The sequence below is a fragment of the Lactuca serriola genome, chromosome 1 (assembly GCF_051521515.1).
Source record: "Lactuca serriola cultivar US96UC23 chromosome 1, Lser_US96UC23_V15, whole genome shotgun sequence".
In the NCBI taxonomy this organism is placed as follows: Eukaryota; Viridiplantae; Streptophyta; class Magnoliopsida; order Asterales; family Asteraceae; genus Lactuca; species Lactuca serriola.
In genome coordinates, this window is record NC_136408.1 from 63933320 (window position 1) to 63952588 (window position 19269).

The 19269-nt window shown below is 37.5% G+C and overlaps 1 long non-coding RNA gene across 1 annotated transcript; it reads right to left on the reverse strand.

Annotated features, from left to right (window-relative positions):
* Positions 1 to 18404: 18404 nt before the first annotated feature.
* Positions 18405 to 18883, reverse strand: LOC145068949 (uncharacterized). Its single transcript, XR_013689183.1, has 3 exons — positions 18843 to 18883; positions 18718 to 18762; positions 18405 to 18640 (listed from the first exon to the last, which is right to left on the reverse strand). It is a non-coding gene; the product is annotated as an uncharacterized LOC145068949 (long non-coding RNA).
* Positions 18884 to 19269: the final 386 nt, after the last annotated feature.

Sequence of the window (19269 nt, forward strand, 5' to 3'; positions counted from 1 at the left end):
TCTCTCCTTAATTCATCCTACATATTGCTATGGTGAAGGCAACCCAAAACGACCATGCTCATAATCGGGTCAAGTACATACCAAAATAGTTATGGACTTAGATACTAATCCAGCAAAAATAAGCACAATATCTTAACTCAGCATAAATAAATGAAAGAATACATACCAGTCACGACATCGAGCGCTGCGCGGACCTCCTCCGTTGTCAACTGGAAGGCTCTCCCGCGAGCCATCGGTGCCTTGGCCTTTACTGGCTGACCCTCACTAGCTTGTGCAGTAGCAGGGGCAGATCCCTATGTTGATCATGTTGGAATAGTGTCTAAGGCTGCAACTATATTAGGCAAGTATTTGACCCGGTTGTGCATGGTCCTTTTGGGTTGCCTTCACCATAACAACTTGGTAGGATGATTTATTAAGAGAGAGTAAATATTATTAATATATTATGTGAATAATATAAAGAATAATATATTGTTATTTGATTAATATAAGTCATAGAATTAATTGGAATTAATTTGGTGACTTAAAGAGATTAATTAAATAAGAGGGTATAAACTGTCAATTGTTTGATAGTTAAACTTGAGACTGTAAATCCATATAGATATGGATTGGACGAATTCTAGGAGCTAAAGGATAGCTCAAATCGTCCATGATGTTATCTAGGAATGGATTTGGATAGCCTTAAGAGAAGATTATCCAATAGGGTTTAAACTGTAACCCTTAAGGAGTCTACAAGTATAAATAGACCCTATGGCTGAGGGAATTCGACACTTCACCTAAAGTAGAGAACCTCTAGTCGAATTCCATCGCCTCTCCTCTCTCCCAAATCATCCTCTTTGCTTTTGGTGTTTGTAAGCCATTAGAGGAGTGACAATTGTGACTCTAGAAGCTCCAAGACAACAAGGTCAACAAGGAATTCAAAGGTATGATTCTAGATCTGTTTCAATGTTGTTATTTAACCTAAATAGTTATTAGAAGTCTTGGATTCATAGCATGTTTAATTAGAAAGCCTAGATCCAAGCATTAGGGTTTTGCATGCGCACATAGGAAAGTTCTTATGGCTAAAACCCATCAGTGGTATCAGAGCCTAGCTTGGTTTTCATTAAATTGTTGCTTAATTGTTTGAAACTAAACTGCAAAATTCGATTTTTTGGTTTCTGAGTCATGGACTCGGCGAGTTCCAAAGTGGACTCGGCGAGTCCCTTTGTGCACTCGGCGAGTCCAAGCATCAGGAATGGCCAGATTCGGGATTTCTTCATAATTATCTTATGGAAACTTTCCTTAATCTAATTAGATCAACCCTAATCCAATTTTTTGATATATATGACTATAATCTTGATCTAATTAAAGATATTTATCAACTAATAAAATATTTAATTTCCTTATATGATAATTAATTAATTATTTTGATTATTTTGGTAATTATCTTAAAACAAATCTTGAATAAATCAAATATAGATAATTAGAAAATTAATTGTTAATTGAAATTATTTGTTATTTGATCCTCCATGTTTTAAATGTTTAAAACTTGTCCTCAAGTTTTGAAATTTATACTTTGTGATTAAAAGTTTTAATTTAGACAACTTAAATTTCAAACCCTAGATTTTAAAAGGTTTAAAATACAACCCTATACTAATATAATATTACAAGAATAATATATATATATATATATATATATATATATATATATATATATATATATATGTATAACTAAAATGCTAGTCTTACCGTTAGTAGGCTTCATTCACGAAGCCGATCTATAAGGTGGGTATAAGGTTGCGGCCTATAAAATGGCGCTTAATGGGTGTACACTCACACCCACCGCTTGCTGGATTGGTGGAGGGTCGTTAGCCGAACGGGTAGGATAGGGCAACCTCATCCTCTCATTAAAAGTATAATAAGTAATACAAAGTAACTACACATATTTTAAAATTTCCCAATCTTAGTTACTTTAGGAAAAGTGAATTGATGCAATCCCATGAAATTACACTTTGCACCCTTGCTAAGAAGTTAGTGGAGCGTGTGTGGTTTACCGGCACACTAATTGGTTCTAAGCAAAGGTGGCAAAGGGTGATTCATTGTTTATCATAGTTCGATGGAGCGTGTGTGGTTTACCGGCACATCGAATAGGTGATCGTTACAATGAAGGCACCATGTGAATTTGCATGGTAATTCACACCCGCTTTGTGATCCTCGGTATCCCAGTCACAAACAAGAGGGGAATATCGATATTTAAACATGCCATTGAAAAGCTTCAATGAATCTCATCTAAACCTAGGAATTCTCAATACACTTAGGACTAATAGTTTAAGTTTTTGTGATGGAGAATTAGTGAATCGTCATTCACTTACCTTCAATTTATTTGCATGTTAGATTACGGCATCCCTTTTCTAGTATGTAAATGTTATTGTTGGATCCTAGCCCTAAATTTTCTTATTGGGTGATAATTAGGGATTCTTATTCTAATCTATCTTTGTCATTTCCTTTTGTAGATGTCAAACGCAAACAACGCTGCTGCTAGTTCTTTCACGTTGATGAGCCTTTGCCAAAAGGTCACCTTCGATGGAAGGAACATTAGCGAATGGATAAGATACATTCGCACCATTGCTCGCTATGAGGATAAGGAGTATGTCCTCGATGAGAAGCTTGAGAAAATCAACCCTGAAATCGCTACTCCCGCCGAAATCACCGCTTTCGAAACTCACGAGCGTGATGCAACGAAAGTGCATTGCATCATGATCGCGACAATGAACTCCGAATTCCAAAAGTCCTACGAGGACATGTACCCGTACGAGATGCATCAAGACTTATTGGAGAGATACCACTAGAACGTGAGACAAGAGCGTTATGAGATTTTCACTAACATGATGTCCGCTAAGATGGGTCATGGAGAATCTCTTATTGTGCACTTGCAAAAGATGCAAAGGTAGGTCGACCGCCTTCGCAAGTTAAATGTTGACTTTGGAGAAGACTTGGCGATCGACATGGTGCTTCACTCTTTGCCTCCGATGTACAATCAATTTAGGATGACCTACCACATGAACAAAGAGGAGGTTACCCTAAGCAAACTCCAAGGTCTCTTGAGGGTCGCTGAGAGCAACTTCAAAGACAAGTCTGTTGCACCAACTCCCAATCCACCCGCTGCTCCTGTCTTGGCTATTGGTCAAGGAAAGGGAAAGAAGAGGAAGGCTTCGTCTAAGAACTATCGAAAGGTTAAAGCCCGAGATGGTGCCTCTTCTAGTGGGACCAAAGTAGATCCTGCTAAGCCCTGCCCTAACCCGAAAGAGGCAGAGTGCCACCACTGCCACAAGATAGGTCACTGGAAGAGAAGCTGCCCAGAGTACCTGCAAGCCATCAAGGAAGGAAAGATCAAGCCATCTTTCGCAGGTATATACACATTTAAATCTAAAGATTCTAATCATGCTATTTCTTGGGTTCTTGACACCGGTTGTGGTTATCACATTTGTTCTAATGTGCAGGGACTAAGAAGAAGTAGGGATGTGGAGCAAGGAAGAATAAATCTAATCATGGGGAACAGAAGATCGTCGCCTGTGACCAAGATTGGAGTGTATTCTTTAGTGCTTAGGAATGATTTATGTTTAGATTTGAACAATTGTTGCTATTCGCCAGAAATGGCTAGAAACATCATTTCTTTTCATGGTTTGTATAGACAAGGTTTTAGATTTTCTTTTCATAATGAGAATGGTTCTATTTTAGCTTATCTAAATGGTGTCTTTTACTTTGAAGCTATACCATGTAATGGAATATATGAAACTGTTATGATTGTTGATAACTTAGGAAATGATGTTTTGAACATAGATTCTTCCACTAGTATGGATAAAGCATCCTTGTGGCATTGTCGTCTTGGACATGTCAACAAGAAACGCATAGCCCAACTCCAAAAGGATGGAGTGTTGGAGTCATTCGAACTTAGGGAAGATGACACTTGCGAGTCTTGTTTGCTTGGAAAAATGACTAAGTCACCCTTCGTTGGTTCTTGCAAAAGGGGTGAGGGTCTATTGGACTTAATACATACCGATGTATGTGGACCGTTTAGATCAACCACGAAGGATGGAAACCGCTTCTACGTGACTTTCACCGATGATTATAGTAGATATGGGTATATCTATTTAATCAAGCAAAAGTCAGAAACCTTTGAAAAGTTCAAAGAGTTCAAGAATGAAGTGGAGAATCAATTGGGCAGGAAGATCAAGATGCTTCGATCCGATCGAGGAGGAGAGTACCTAAGTCTTGAATTCCACGATTATCTCAAGGAGTGTGGAATAGTTTCACAATTGACGCCACCTAGGACACCACAATTGAATGGTGTGGCAGAAAGGCGTAATCGAACCCTATTGGATATGGTTCTCTCTATGATGAGTCGTGCTTCACTATCAATCTCTTTTTGGGGGTATGCCTTAGAGACTGCCGCCCATATCCTTAACCGAGTCCCTACTAAGAAGGTTGCCAAAACACCTCACGAGATGTGGACAGGGAAAGCTCCCTCGTTGGCACATATCAAAGTTTGGGGTTGCGAGGCTTTCGTAAGACGAGACACTCACGACAAGCTCGAACCTCGATGTGAGCGATGTATTTTCATCGGCTACCCGCAGAAATCCTTTGGATATCTCTTCTATAGACTAAAGGACAATGTAGTCTTCGTAGCAAGGAGAGGAGTTTTCCGAGAGCGAGAACTCATAGGCCAAGGAGACAGTGGGAAGCAAATCGAGATTGAAGAGATTCAAGAATTGATAGATGAAGGAACCTCTATCGCTGGCACTCAAACCGAGGAGGAAACTCCGGTTGAACCAATTGACGTATCATTACCTCTTAAACGTTCCGAAAGAGTTAGGTTTCAACCCCAGTTATATGGTTTTCATATTACTACCGAATGGGACACGTATATTAGTGATAGTACACTAATAAACCTTGATGAACCTAACAGCTATAAGGAAGCCATGGCAGGCCCGGAGTCTGCGAAGTGGAAAGAGGCAATGGATAGCGAGATCCAATCCATGTATGATAACCAAGTTTGGAATTTGGTTGATAATGTATCCGGACGTAAGACCGTTGGGTGCAAATGGATCTTCAAGAAGAAGACCGACGTGGATGGAAAAGTACACACATATAAGGCGCGATTGGTTGCGAAGGGCTTTACTCAAACTCCCGGAGTTGACTATGATGAGACCTTCTCACCAATTCCAAAGATAAAGTCTATTAGAGTGATGCTAGCTATTGCCGCATTTCATGATTATGAGATTTGGCAAATGGATGTCAAGACAGCTTTCCTTAATGGAAAGTTGGCTGAGGATGTTTACATGGCTCAACAAGAGGGGTTTGAAGCATCCAAATAGAGTGTGTAAGCTTGAGAAGTCCATTTATGGACTTAAGCAAGCATCTCGCAGATGGAATCTTTGCTTCGATGAGAAAGTCAAAGAGTTTGGATTTGTACGAAGCGAAGACGAATCATGTCTATATGTCAAAGCCAGTGGGAGTATAGTAAGCTTCCTCGTTCTATATGTCGATGACATATTACTCATAGGAAACGACGTCCCGACTCTGCAGGAGGTTAAGTCCTGGCTCGGGAAGTGCTTCGCTATGAAGGACCTCGGAGAAGCTTCCTATATTTTGGGAATAAGGATAGTAAGAGAGAGGAGTAAGAAACTAATTGGACTTAGTCAGAACACTTACTTAGAAAAGGTACTAAAATGTTTTAGTATGGAGAACTCGAAGAAGGGAGAATTACCGATACAAAGTAATGCCAAGTTGAGTAAGACTTAAAGTCCGAGTACCGAGGCTGAGATAGCAGAAATGAGTCGAGTACCATACGCTTCCGCAGTTGGCTCAATCATGTAAGCTATGACTTGTACTCGCCCTGATGTAGCCTTTGCTTTGAGCATGGTTAGCAGATATCAAGGGAATCCTGGCAGAGCACATTGGATTGCGGTGAAGAATATTCTTAAGTACCTTCGGAGGATGAAGTAATGGATCCTAGTCCTCGGAGGGAGTGATGACTTAAAGGTGCAAGGGTATAGTGACGCCAGTTTTCAGACCGACAGGGACAACTACCGTTCGCAGTCGGGCTGGGTCTCTACCCTAAATGGTGGAGCAATGACGTGGAAGAGTTCCAAGCAGGAAACCGTAGCTGATTCAACGTGCGAATCAGAGTACATTGCAGTGAGCGAAGCGTCGAAGGAGGCAATATGGCTAAAGAACTTCATCGGTGATCTTGGAGTTGTACCTGCCATAAAGAAGCCCATGGAGATTTTCTGTGATAACGAAGGAGCGGCTGCCTTGACCAAGGAACCGAGGGATCATGGTAGATCACGACATATCGACATAAAATATCACTTCATTAGACATCGTGTAGAAGAAGGACAACTCGTAGTGAAGAGGATATCATCAGAAGATAACCCAGCAGATCCGCTTACGAAGGGACTGAGTAGGGTTAAGCACTTGCAGCATGCTAGGAGTATTGGGCTGAAGGATGATATTAGCATAGATTAGATAGTATTAGAAACGTGTAATAGGTAAATGTAATTAACATTTGATGATTAAATAAAGGAGTTTTATTTATGAGTAATGTTACTATCTTATGTTAATTGTTTAACTATTGTTTCACTTTGCATGTTTTGACTTCCAGAATAATTGAGTTTATTAAGAATAATCGAATTGTTCAAATTGTCCACAATCGTTCATATGTTGGAAGTAGATATGAATGAAGATTGTCATGAATTGGTGTGTAGATTGTCTAAATGGTGTTAGACATAGCAAACGATTGCTGCAACGTTCATGAGTGCTTATGAACTGGTTTTGAGCATTGGAACAAACCCGCGCTTGCTGGAATCACCTTATGGAATAAGATATAAAAGGGTGATCGCAAGACGATAATATCATATAGTCTTAAAACCTAGATATATGGTTTGTTATTTGTTAATTGATTGTACATTGATAATGCGAAAACGTATCAGTAACTCGGTGTTATAAAACACATTGTTGTGTATAGTTGGTTAATGAATAAGTAAATGCATATAAGTCGAAGTTTATTTGTAACTTTTATCTAAGAAGGTAAAAGCAATATCTCGGCCGCTCGATGATTTGATTTGACTTATGTGTCAGGCCCGGTCAGAACTGAGTTGATGTGTTCGATTAAGTTCTATGTCGAATAAATCAGAGATCGAGAAACCTAAATGTTTGACTAACCATTCCATAGGATTGTCAGCATGATATCTAACAGAGGACTGTAAGATCCCTTATCTAAAGGACAAGATTGATTAGATCAGAGTTTGACAGCGTCTTTGAGAGCTACGATTGCAAACCGAATTGTACTTGTGCATATAGCTACTAGACTTATCCAAGTGGGAGACTGTTGGAATAGTGTCTAAGGCTGCAACTATATTAGGCAAGTATTTGACCCGGTTGTGCATGGTCCTTTTGGGTTGCCTTCACCATAGCAACTTGGTAGGATGATTTATTAAGAGAGAGTAAATATTATTAATATATTATGTGAATAATATAAAGAATAATATATTGTTATTTGATTAATATATGTCATAGAATTAATTGGAATTAATTTGGTGACTTAAAGAGATTAATTAAATAAGAGGGTATAAACTGTCAATTGTTTGATAGTTAAACTTGAGACTGTAAATCCATATAGATATGGATTGGACGAATTCTAGGAGCTAAAGGATAGCTCAAATCGTCCATGATGTTATCTAGGAATGGATTTGGATAGCCTTAAGAGAAGATTATCCAATAGGGTTTAAACTGTAACCCTTAAGGAGTCTACAAGTATAAATAGACCCTACGGCTGAGGGAATTCGACACTTCACCTAAAGTAGAGAACCTCTGGTCGAATTCCATCGCCTCTCCTCTCTCCCAAATCATCCTCTTTGCTTTTGGTGTTTGTAAGCCATTAGAGGAGTGACAATTGTGACTCTAGAAGCTCCAAGACAACAAGGTCAACAAGGAATTCAAAGGTATGATTCTAGATCTGTTTCAATGTTGTTATTTAACCTAAATAGTTATTAGAAGTCTTGGATTCATAGCATGTTTAATTAGAAAGCCTAGATCCAAGCATTAGGGTTTTGCATGCGCACATAGGAAAGTTCTTATGGCTAAAACCCATCAGATCCCTATAACAGCTGCAGGCACTCGGCCTTCCGATGGCCCGTCTGGTTGCAATGAAAGCAAGACATAAATACCTTGGGGCAGTCCTTGGCATATGCCCTCCTTTCCATATTTGTAGCAAGCACCTGACCGACAGACCCCATCATGTCCCTTGCCGCACTTCCCACAAGTGCGACCCTTCTTGCCTCCGGATCTCGAATCGGCGGGCTTAGCCCTCTTGGCTGTCGGCTGAGACTGTACCGGCCGCCTATCCTTCCCCTGAGACTCGGCCTCCTCCCTGGCCTGAGTCTCCAGCCTAATCTCCCTCTTCCGGGCATTTTCCTGGAGCTCATCAAATGTTCGGTAAGTCGAGTTCGCCACGAACTCCCGAATGTCCCTCCTCAGAATGCTCAAATACCGGGTCATGCGTGCCTGCTCAGACGACACGTGCTCAGGGCAAAACAACGCCCTCTCGTGGAACATCCGCGTGATCGCCGTCACAGACTCCGTTCCTTGCTTGAGGGACAAAAGACACCGTTCCATGCAAGAGTGAAGTTTGCCGTCACAAACTTCCACCAATCCTTTTCTCCCAAGCGAAGCTGGTTCAGCGTAAACTGTACCCTCAGATGCTCCGGACACGAACAGGTGTAGAAGCATCCCTCGATATCAGAAATCCATCTCATCGCAGCAATCTGATCCTGCGTCCCATCAAACTTCGGTGGCTTCGTGTTGCTGAACTCCTGGAACAGCAACGAGTCACCCCCCAGAGGTCTAACAGCAACCACAGTTGCAGTAGCTACAACAGCTATAGCCTCAGTAACCATTGCGTATCTCTCGTCAAACGTCTCAATCAAAGTGGTCTTGATAGACCCAAACATCTCCGGTATCTCTGCGCGGATAACCGCAACCACCTCATCATGGATCATCTGACGAAGCTCCTCGTCACTCACGCCGTTGGTCTCTGGTTTGTGGCGTGTCACAACCATGATGTCTCTGAAATACAACATAAAAATATCAGAGACTTGCTCGAGTATACTCACACTCGACAACTCAATCCTACTTGTTCCTTAGTACCTTAATGATTCTTACTTGGACTGCTCACTGATCCGGTGTTTCCAGTAGTACGGGCCCTATACTACCTTCCGCAACGCATCAGTGTTCACACCAAGTCCTCCTCCTAGGATCCCAGATCACAAGTACTCTATATTTCGCTACGGACAAGCTACTCTCATGTAGGCCACTCATAAGCTCCTCACCGCTACCTACCCGCTCTCGAAGTATCTCATAGTAGCAGTAATCTCCTAGGCTAAGGCATCAAAACTTAGGCCACTCTAGACCTAATATGAATACCTAGCCTACTCTAGCATGCATAGCATATAATATCATATTTCATAATACATAATGTAAGGGTATTTTGGGAAATCACCGATCGGGCGCTGGCTGATCGTACACACTGCTCCTTTTTGCTTTTTTCAAAGTCTTTTACTCTTTTAGAAAATTTGTTTCTTTTTTTTATGAAAAACTTTCTCAAATCCTCAGTTTGAGTTCAGATACGCCCGAAGGTGTATCCGAATCCCTCAAACCAAGGCTCTGATACCAACTTGTAACAACCTGAATTTCCAAAACAGTTTTTCATTTTTAAAACATAATTTCATTCATAAGAAGTAACAAAATCCAATGTAACACATGTCATCCAAATGAAACAATCCCCAGGATCTCAAATACATAAAACTCTAGAAATGTGTACAAATCATGCAGGCGCCTTCCCACGATCATCACTGGTACCTGAAACACATATCACACAACACGGTAAGCATAAATGCTTAGTGAGTTCCCCAAAATATCACATACAACACATGTGACATCCCCAAAATCACGGCCAGAAAACACCGATTTTGTTTATGCTTTATAAAAATCAGAGTACTTCATTTTATAAAAAGGTTGCGAAATTTGTTCCCAGAAAAACATGGTAATTACGTTATTAAAACATTTTCGAAGAAACGTATTTATTTCATTTTAAAACGTTTGGGATGTCATCGTTAATACCGAAACATAAGCATAAACAGAACTTACAATGATTTACCCTAGTGATCTACATCTCTTTAAATCTCTCAGTGTAATGTCACTTCACTTCGTCACCTGTGATATACATAAACTGAGTGGGTCAGGTTGGGAAACCTGGTGAGTACATAGGGTTTTCAACCCACAATAATATAATTGTTATGTTCAATCATCAAACAATTAACCCAATTACCCATCCCCGTTATCTTCTTTCTCTTAAGGATTTAACCTAAGAGTCATCTATCCTGCATTCGTTTATTCCGAAGTCCCTTACTTTCAGGGTTATAGGACTGGCACTAAATCCATAGCTGCCGATGTTCGTTCGTAGAGCACTAATTCCATAGCTGCTATATCTTACTCATCGAGTACTAAATCCATAGCTACCAGTGTTCAATTGGTACTAAGTCCATAGCTACCAATTCCTAACAGGTACTAAATTCATAGCTACCAGCGTCTAACTAATAGGTACTAAGTCCATAGCTACCAATTCCTAATAGGTACTAAATCCATAGCTACCAACGTCTAACAGGTACTAATTCCATAGCTACCGGTGTTTGTCCCATAGGCACTAAGTCTATAGCTGCCAATGTATACTCACGTCATCTTCTATCTCTCATCATTCGTCTACCCATCTCATACCCAACATATTTGTATATATCAAATACGTATACAGTTTAAATCCTTTAAACATGTATAAAACGTTCATCCAGCATAGACAGCAAGTATTCAGATAATATGCACACATAGCACGTAGTTTATATAAAATAATTCATATCTATGTGTAAGATGAAAGGGACTATGCACTCACCTGAGTAGGTGGTGACTCAGCACTCGGACAACGCTTCGATACTCTCAAAACGATATTCCTTCGATAAAACCTAGTACCAATACCACTAGGGTTTAGTCTAACGATAACCGCGGCAAATTAATTAGTCTGACTATTATTAAGCATTAATAACGCTCAATATAACTCATAATAATAGCCCAAATAATTATTTTAAGGACCTAATAACATTCCTATAATTATTTGAAAGCTATATTAAAAATTGCGTAAGCGTAGCACACTTACAGCGAATTTTATCGAAAACCGGAACTTAATTGGAGCAGCGTTTCGAAACCGAAAAACTCCTTTTTCTCGGGACTCCGGGAGCCTCGGGGCTTCCCTAGGGTGCTAGGGGGTTTTTCTAGGGTTTCGGGGGGTTTAGATGACCTAGAGAGAGAAACTAGTGAGAAAAAGAAGTGGATTTGGAGTGAAGAACAATGGCAGCCTCGCACATCAATTTATAGGGTCAGGCTTCGGTCATTATGTTGGGCGTACCGAGGGTACGCTGGGCGTACTCCTCGAATAAGACCTCCAGCTCGGACCCAGCTGTCTTCCACTCGTCGGATGGATCAGACCGAGGTTACGCTGGGCGTTCCGGATCTCGTACGTGGGGCGTAGGGCGAGGCTTCGTGGCATGATTCGAAGCGAGATCTGAGACCATCATCGGACGGCCCACAACGTGCCACGTCATCAATCCTTATCAGCCTTCGCAAATTAAGTGGGTTAGATCTGATCCCACATCGACTGGGAAGGAGAACTAAGCATTTCTTATAAGGGGTGTGGATACCTTCCCTATCACAACGCGTTTTAAAGCCGTGAGGGCAGCAGATCCCATAAGAACTCTGCAGTTAAGCGTGCTCGGGCGGGAGTAGTACCAGGATGGGTGACCCCCTGGGAAGTCCTCGTGCCGAGTGGCCCAAAGCGGACAATATTGTGATACGTGCCAGAGGGGGATGTTACAACACATACGCCACTCGAGGCCATAGTTCTATGGGACCTTCCGGTCCATGTGTCTCATGGGACTTCCATCACAACCCTGGTAGACCTTCCGGCTCTACCCGTAATGACCTTCCGGTCCATACCATACCACTCATAACATAACATAGCACATACATATCATATAACGATATACATCACATTCTACTCATAGCACATAAGACCTTCCGGTCACACGTAACTACCACTCTAGGTAAAGTATAGTGAGAAGACTCACCTCGTACGATGTCGGATAACCTCTCGTGCTCGATAACCCGACCTAGCCTCCTCCTATCAACATAATAACATTTCTAATCAAAATCCTCTCATGTCCTCATCTCTAATAGTGGGTAGAAGACCATTCTACCCCTCTCTGACTTCTCTTGAATCAACTTGACCAAATTCTCAAGGTCAAGTGAAGTCAACTCTAGTCAACGGTCAAACTTTGACCAAACTCATCGAGTGCACTCGTGTGACTCGGCGAGTCCATGCGTATCCTTTTTATCCCCATAAATCCTCACTCGACTCGTCGAGTTAACCTTTCACTCGACGGGTTACCACTGGTCACGAATCGCGGGGCAACCCGACTCGACTCGTCGAGTCCCCTTATGGACTCGGCGAGTTCCTTCCATGGCAACACTCAAATGACCTTCTGAGGTCAGATCTGTTTCTCTAACCTATAGATCTGACTTCCCAATGTTCAATAACTACGTAAAGGTCCAATCTTTACACCCATGCAACACACATAAGACTCCTTTTGGTGAAATAGCTTTTAAAATGGAAACCTAGGTTCATATATCTAATGGAATAGCATAAAGCAGGATAGATAGGACTCTCTGGACATCTTAAGGTCCATATCTAAGAACTCCACCTTGGGACCTCATATACTTCGAATCCAAGCTAAAGAAGGCATAAGAAAACCCTAGATTCAAATAGATCACCATACACACGAGATTGAGCACATATTTATACCTCTAGCAGCCTCTTCTGATCAAATGGTGGTAGATATGAGCTCCTCAATCTTCCTAGGTTGTCCTCCTTCTTTCTTTCTTGCAAAATCACACTTAGAATGATGAAGACAGCTTCTTCTCTTTATCTCTCTCTCACAACGCTCTCAGGTGCTCTGGTGCTCTCAAGGGTGAAAGTGGCCACAAATGAGGGCCATAAGGTCCCTTAAATAGGGCACGAGCCCGAAGATTTAGGGTTTTTGTCCACAGCGCAGACTCGTCGAATCTACTAGTCGACTCGTCGAGTCCATTCATTAAATCCAGTCGGCAATCACGATCCTACTCGACGAGTTTAAGCGCCAACTCGTCGAGTTACTCTTCTTGACACAAAATAATTAATTAAAATAGGATACCTAGAATTCCAGATGTTACACCTAGGTAAAGACCATGCGGGTAACCCATGGCACTTTTGTTGGATTGTATTGCATGATTTATGTGGTATGTGTGTAACTCTATTAGCTATCAGGTTGTGTGTATGTGATTGTGTGTGGTATGCTCTGGGAAACTCACTAAGCATTCGCTTACAGGTTGTTGATTTGTTTCAGGTACTTCTGAGCCTAAGGGCAAGGGCAAGGCATGATGACGTGGCGTGCGCTTTATCTCTCTTTTTTTGGTGTTTGGGACCCTCTGATGTTTTAAAAAGGGAAACAATGATGTAATAAATGTTGATTTGAAAACAAATGTTTGAGAACCCATGGTTTATGCAATTGGTTTTGATTAATCAAAAATGAAAATTTTTCTTTGTACAAATGGGTCGTTACAATCTATTTTGAGATTTTCATTGACCCACACACTTCATGTACAGTTCTCGACTTTCCCCTCTCAGTAGACACACTTATTTGTGATGAATCTGTGGAATTTGTGTGACTGATGAATCTTTTGAAGCCTGAATTTGTGTGGAATTTTCGTTTAGCTTCTGTCACAATTTGTGTTTAATCTGTATAATTGGAGGTATTTTATCTGAATGACTTATCCGTGATGAAATCTGTGAATATGTGGTGAAATGACTAAAAATCTGAAATCTATGGAATATAGTCTTATACATCTTCATCTTAGCTTATGTTATGTAATCTTAGCTTTTGTTATGAATCAGCTGAATGTATTCAACATACTTCATCTTAAAATAAAAGAAAAAGGGCTTTAGGAATAGTGTGTTGCATTTGCAATTACATAATGTAATTAGTCGGGACAGTGAGACGAGGGCCACGTCACAACCACTCACTAATTACAGATCTGAGCCTAAGCATCATTTTATTGCAGTTACATTTTTTAATTTCTTTTTCTTCAGGTGATTATCATTGGATAGTTCGAAGTTTAGTTATTAGTGTTTTTCTGAATGAAATATTTGATCATTTTATGTCAGTTGATTCTTAAAGTTGTGAATTGGGATAAGAATAATGTGTATTTACGTTCTTTTTATGTTCATATTTTTTTTGGGTTTCATTTATCTTCGTGGGAGTGAAAGGAAAAGGATAAAAATCATTAGTGTCTTTATGTTGTGCTTTTTTTTCATTGACTTCAGGGCATTGCTACTTAGGAGGTGCAAAGCTTTCAAAGGCTAATCAAGGAATCATGGAAGGCTATGTTGATTTCTCTTTGGAAAGATAATGTTAGTAAATATTCATTATAGATTATATAGGTAGATTGAAATATAAAAGTGTGTTGACATTTTCAAATTTGATTTTTTGAGAGTACATTGCTCTTTTTGTCTATATAGCTACATTGAAATGCAAAACCTCATTCATCACACCAGATTATTCAGGCCTTTTAACCTCTCTTTTGCCTCCAAACTTTTGTCAAATTGTACATAAAAAGGTTGGTAAGTCTGTAGCTAATTTTTTTTTCACTTTTGGATCCCATCACGTTTTCTTTAGGATTATAAATCACTAAGAAGCTAACTTTGCACCTGTAGTGCATCTTTTCATGTTTCTTTTGCAGTTGTGTTGTATTTTTTTAATTAATTACATAAATATGCATACTTATTTAAAAATTTGGATCTAATTATTATTATTTATATTTCTTGCAGACTCATCTCCATTTCAGAGGAAACTTTGGCGGAGTTCCTTTCAAAGGCTACAAGAACTTTTGTTGATCGAGTCTAGATGCCTAGGATGAAGGTTTTTTTTTTAACTATTTATTGAATTAATTCGCATAAATCTTGATTAAAAATGTATAATTTTTTTTTTATAAAAAATTGGATCTTTTTATTTTATTGTAGCCTGGTCTGGATTCTGTTGGGACCCACCAGGTATTTGATAAAATGTGACAGCCAACTCTACCTTTTCTTGCTTATTTTGGTTTCTTAATCCAATTCTTGTGTTTCAATAATATGTGGATCCATGAAAAAGTGATGATGTGGTTGTAATACTGAATATGTTGGTGCTAAAACTGATGATGATTCTTGGTTGTAACTTTTAGGTGTGGAGCCATAGACATTTGAACAGTACCTTTGTGAAGCTGTTTTCATCCTTGTAGGTTGTCCACATCAAGTTAGAAATACACAGGTAAGATTAGATCATCATCAAGTCTTTTTTTTGTGACTTAATTTAGAAAGCTATACAGTTATATTATTGGTTCATATATGAATTATGGTATACAATCATCCATTAAAGTGCCTCTTGACATTGTGTCACCATATTATTTTTTATACGATAATATAGGTCCAGGATGTTTCTTAGTTGTATTCGGAGGTTCGGAGGAGTTAGGAACATTTTCCTGAATGGGAATGATTCCAAGGTGAATGGGAAAGATGATGACATCACCAAGGAGAAGAAAAACACTGGAGGATGTTGTCAAGGTGTGAATATGAGTTTTTATCTTGCAAAGATGAAGGGTTAATGTCATAAAAACCATCAAGTTTTTAGGGTTTTGTCGGTTTTGCCCAAAGTTGAAATTTATGTCCGTTTTTACCCAAACATTTTCGAAAAAATATTCGGTTTTACCCTTTTCCCGGTGATAGCAGGTTTTCCAGGTTACCATTATATTAAATTCGCAAAAAAAAAAAAAACCCTTAAGTTTACCATTTATTTGTGTTGTTATCCTTAAGTTTATAAATTTTTTTTACACTTTTACCCTAAGTATATTTTTTTCATAATATACATATTCATGCAGAAAAATCGTATTTATATACGGAAAAATATTTAGTTAAGTATTATATATATATATATATATATATGTGTGTGTGTGTGTGTGTGTGTGTGTTTGTGTGTGTGTGTGTGTGTTTTTGCATGGTTATACCATTTAAAAAGATAAATAATATTTTTAGAATTATGAATATGTGCTTTATGGATATAGTTTTTAGAAGTATAAATACATATTTTTACTTTTTTATATATATTAATATGTATCTATACTTCTAAAAATATATTTATACTTTAAAAAAAACATATATTAAAATACATATTTACACTTCTAACAATATATGTATATACTTATATAAACATGTTTATGAATGAGCAATTTTTTTATTGATATGTATATTTTTAAATACATAAAAATACATATTTGTAGTTCTAAAAACATATTAATTTGTTTTTTTTAAATCTTAAATGGTTTATCCAAGAAAAAAACCCATACACACACACACACACACACATATATATATATATATATATATATATATATATATATATAACATTAAAAAAAAATGTAAATACAATATTTAATTAAATTTTTTTTTGTATATAAATATGATTTTTCTGCTTGAATACGTATAATATGAAAAAAATACATAGGATAAAAGTATAAAAAAAATTATAAACTTAAGGGTAAAAACGTAAAAAAAACTATAAACTTAAGGGTTTTTTTGCGAACTTGATATAATGGTAACCTGTTATCACCGGTAAAAGGGTAAAACCGAATATTTTTTGGAAAATATTAGGGTAAAAACGGACATAAAATTCAACTTTGGGCAAAACTGACAAAACCCTGAAAACTTGAGAGTTTTTATGACATTAGCCCCAAAAATGAAAACTTAGGGTAAAAAAGTCTTTTTTTAAAAAAAAACAATGGCAGCAAAAAACAATTGTGCCCAAATCTTCTTCTACAATGATTAATTTTGGTAATGACACCTTTCCTCATGCTCCTACCAACTCACATGGTCAAAAATTTAAAATTGAACTGTTGGAATAGTATTTGTGTCTTATATTAGTTTGCTAAATCTAGATGCACTTTTTAAAAATCAAATTCATCCTAATATACATGTTTTATCTTTTGTAAACTCTTTTTTATTGGAATGTTAAAAATGTATATTTTTCCAAAGAAAAAGGAGTTAAAAACTTACAATGTTTACTATTGACTTTGTTTTGTTTTGTTTTGTTTTTTGTCTTTTTTTTTGCCTCTTAAATGTATGTTTGAAGGTAAAAATCAATATAACCCAAATACAAGTCAATTTGCACTGATATAATTTGGTAAATTTTTTTTAAGTACAAAGTTGTTAACCAAGAAAATGAAAACATGATGCTATAATCAATTTTTAAATAAACATACAATGTATATTTCTTGCACTTTTAGTTAGCTATTTTCAAAAGTTCCTTGCTATAACAATGTAAAATTTGCACTTGCAGTTAACTATTTTCATCGTATGGCTGATTCATTTATTTTGACTTATATGTTGTAGCTATTGTAGCCATCAGGTGCCCATTGGTGGTACAACAGGTTACTTAGCTATTTTAAATGAAATGCATGTGTAACCTATCTATTTCTAAACACAGCTTATTCCACATGCACAACACAAATACTTCACAAACATAGGACTGTTCATTATTTTTATAAAACCGAATTGTCCAATTGGACAAATTGGATTGGACTATTTGGTTCGGATATTTGGATTTTTGGATTGGTCTTTAACAAAACCAAATTACTATTTTGGATTTCGGATTTGTTTTGGTTTATAAAATATGAACCGAATAACAATTTATTAGTTATTTATTTTTAATATAACTATAACTATTTATTAGTTTTATAATATATTTTTTCAAATAAGCTCAAAAAGTTTCATCTAATAAAAAACATTAATATGCATTTTCTCTTAAAAGTTCTTTATCTATTAAATATTAAACTATAATATACATTCTTAGTAGTTTATAAATTTTAAATCACAACTAAATATTTTTTTTGCTTCATCTATAAAAATTGGATGATATTATAATTATGTCATTTTAAAATGTTTTAGTTTTTGAAAACCGAATAATAAAAACCGATCCAACAGAATTGTACCTAGATCGGATCGGATCGGATCTGAATTTAGTTTGGATTATTTGGATCCATATTTTGAAAACCGAAATCAATTTGGATTTACTTAATTGGATCGGATCGAACCGAAATCCAAACGAACACCCCTACACAAACATATACTGCCCCTTGCATAGCAAGGAATAACCATGTAGTTTGTCATTATGTTTAAAACTAAAATGCATCTCACTTGGTGTATTAGTCTAAAAAAGAAACAAATTTTATGTCAGCAACACTTAATCCACAAAGATATCATTATCTATCGAGTAACATTTATCAATTCACGACTTAATAAGAAAAGAGAAAAAGAACGAAGGCCTAAGTCCTTCTCCCTTGCTTTGAATTTCTACTTTTTGTTGGTAGGAGTTCCCTTTTCTGCTTCATGCTTAGCCTTTTCTGCTTCCTTCTTAGCTTCGTACTCAGCCCATTGTTCCTGTATAAAGGACGATGAATATTACATTAGATCAGATGTATATTCATCCCCTTAGATAAGGTTCTTAATTCGTTTACCTCATCAACCATCTCAAAGAGTCGTTCAGTATTCATTCGCTGAAGCTGACGAATTAATTAAAAAAAATCGTTAAATGTTCACAACCTACCTAATAAAAGAATGAAGAAATAAATCCCTAGGTTACCTGATCGTAAACAATATCCTTCTTAGCCCCATTCCATCCCTTTAAATTTTGAAGAATTAATAATCCAATTAACTACTAGAATATTAATAATAATCATAAATAAAAAAAGAAGTGAAATTTTGCAAATGACCTCATCCCGCCTCCCTTTGATCTGATCTATTATTTGCTGATCCAACATCTTTTGCGCGTCCCTAAGATTCTATAAAATTAACAATCAAATCTATATATTAGAACGTAATGATAATGATAAGTAAAACAACGAATTAAATTGCGCAAATTACCTGATCCCGTAACTCTTTCCCTATATCCTCCTACAAAATCAATAAAATGTATCATAGTTACAAGAAAAACCGGAGGTGTGAAATGTAGATTTCTGGAAAGAAAAAATTTGTAGTTTCTATTCACTTTTGGTAAATATAGCAGAGAA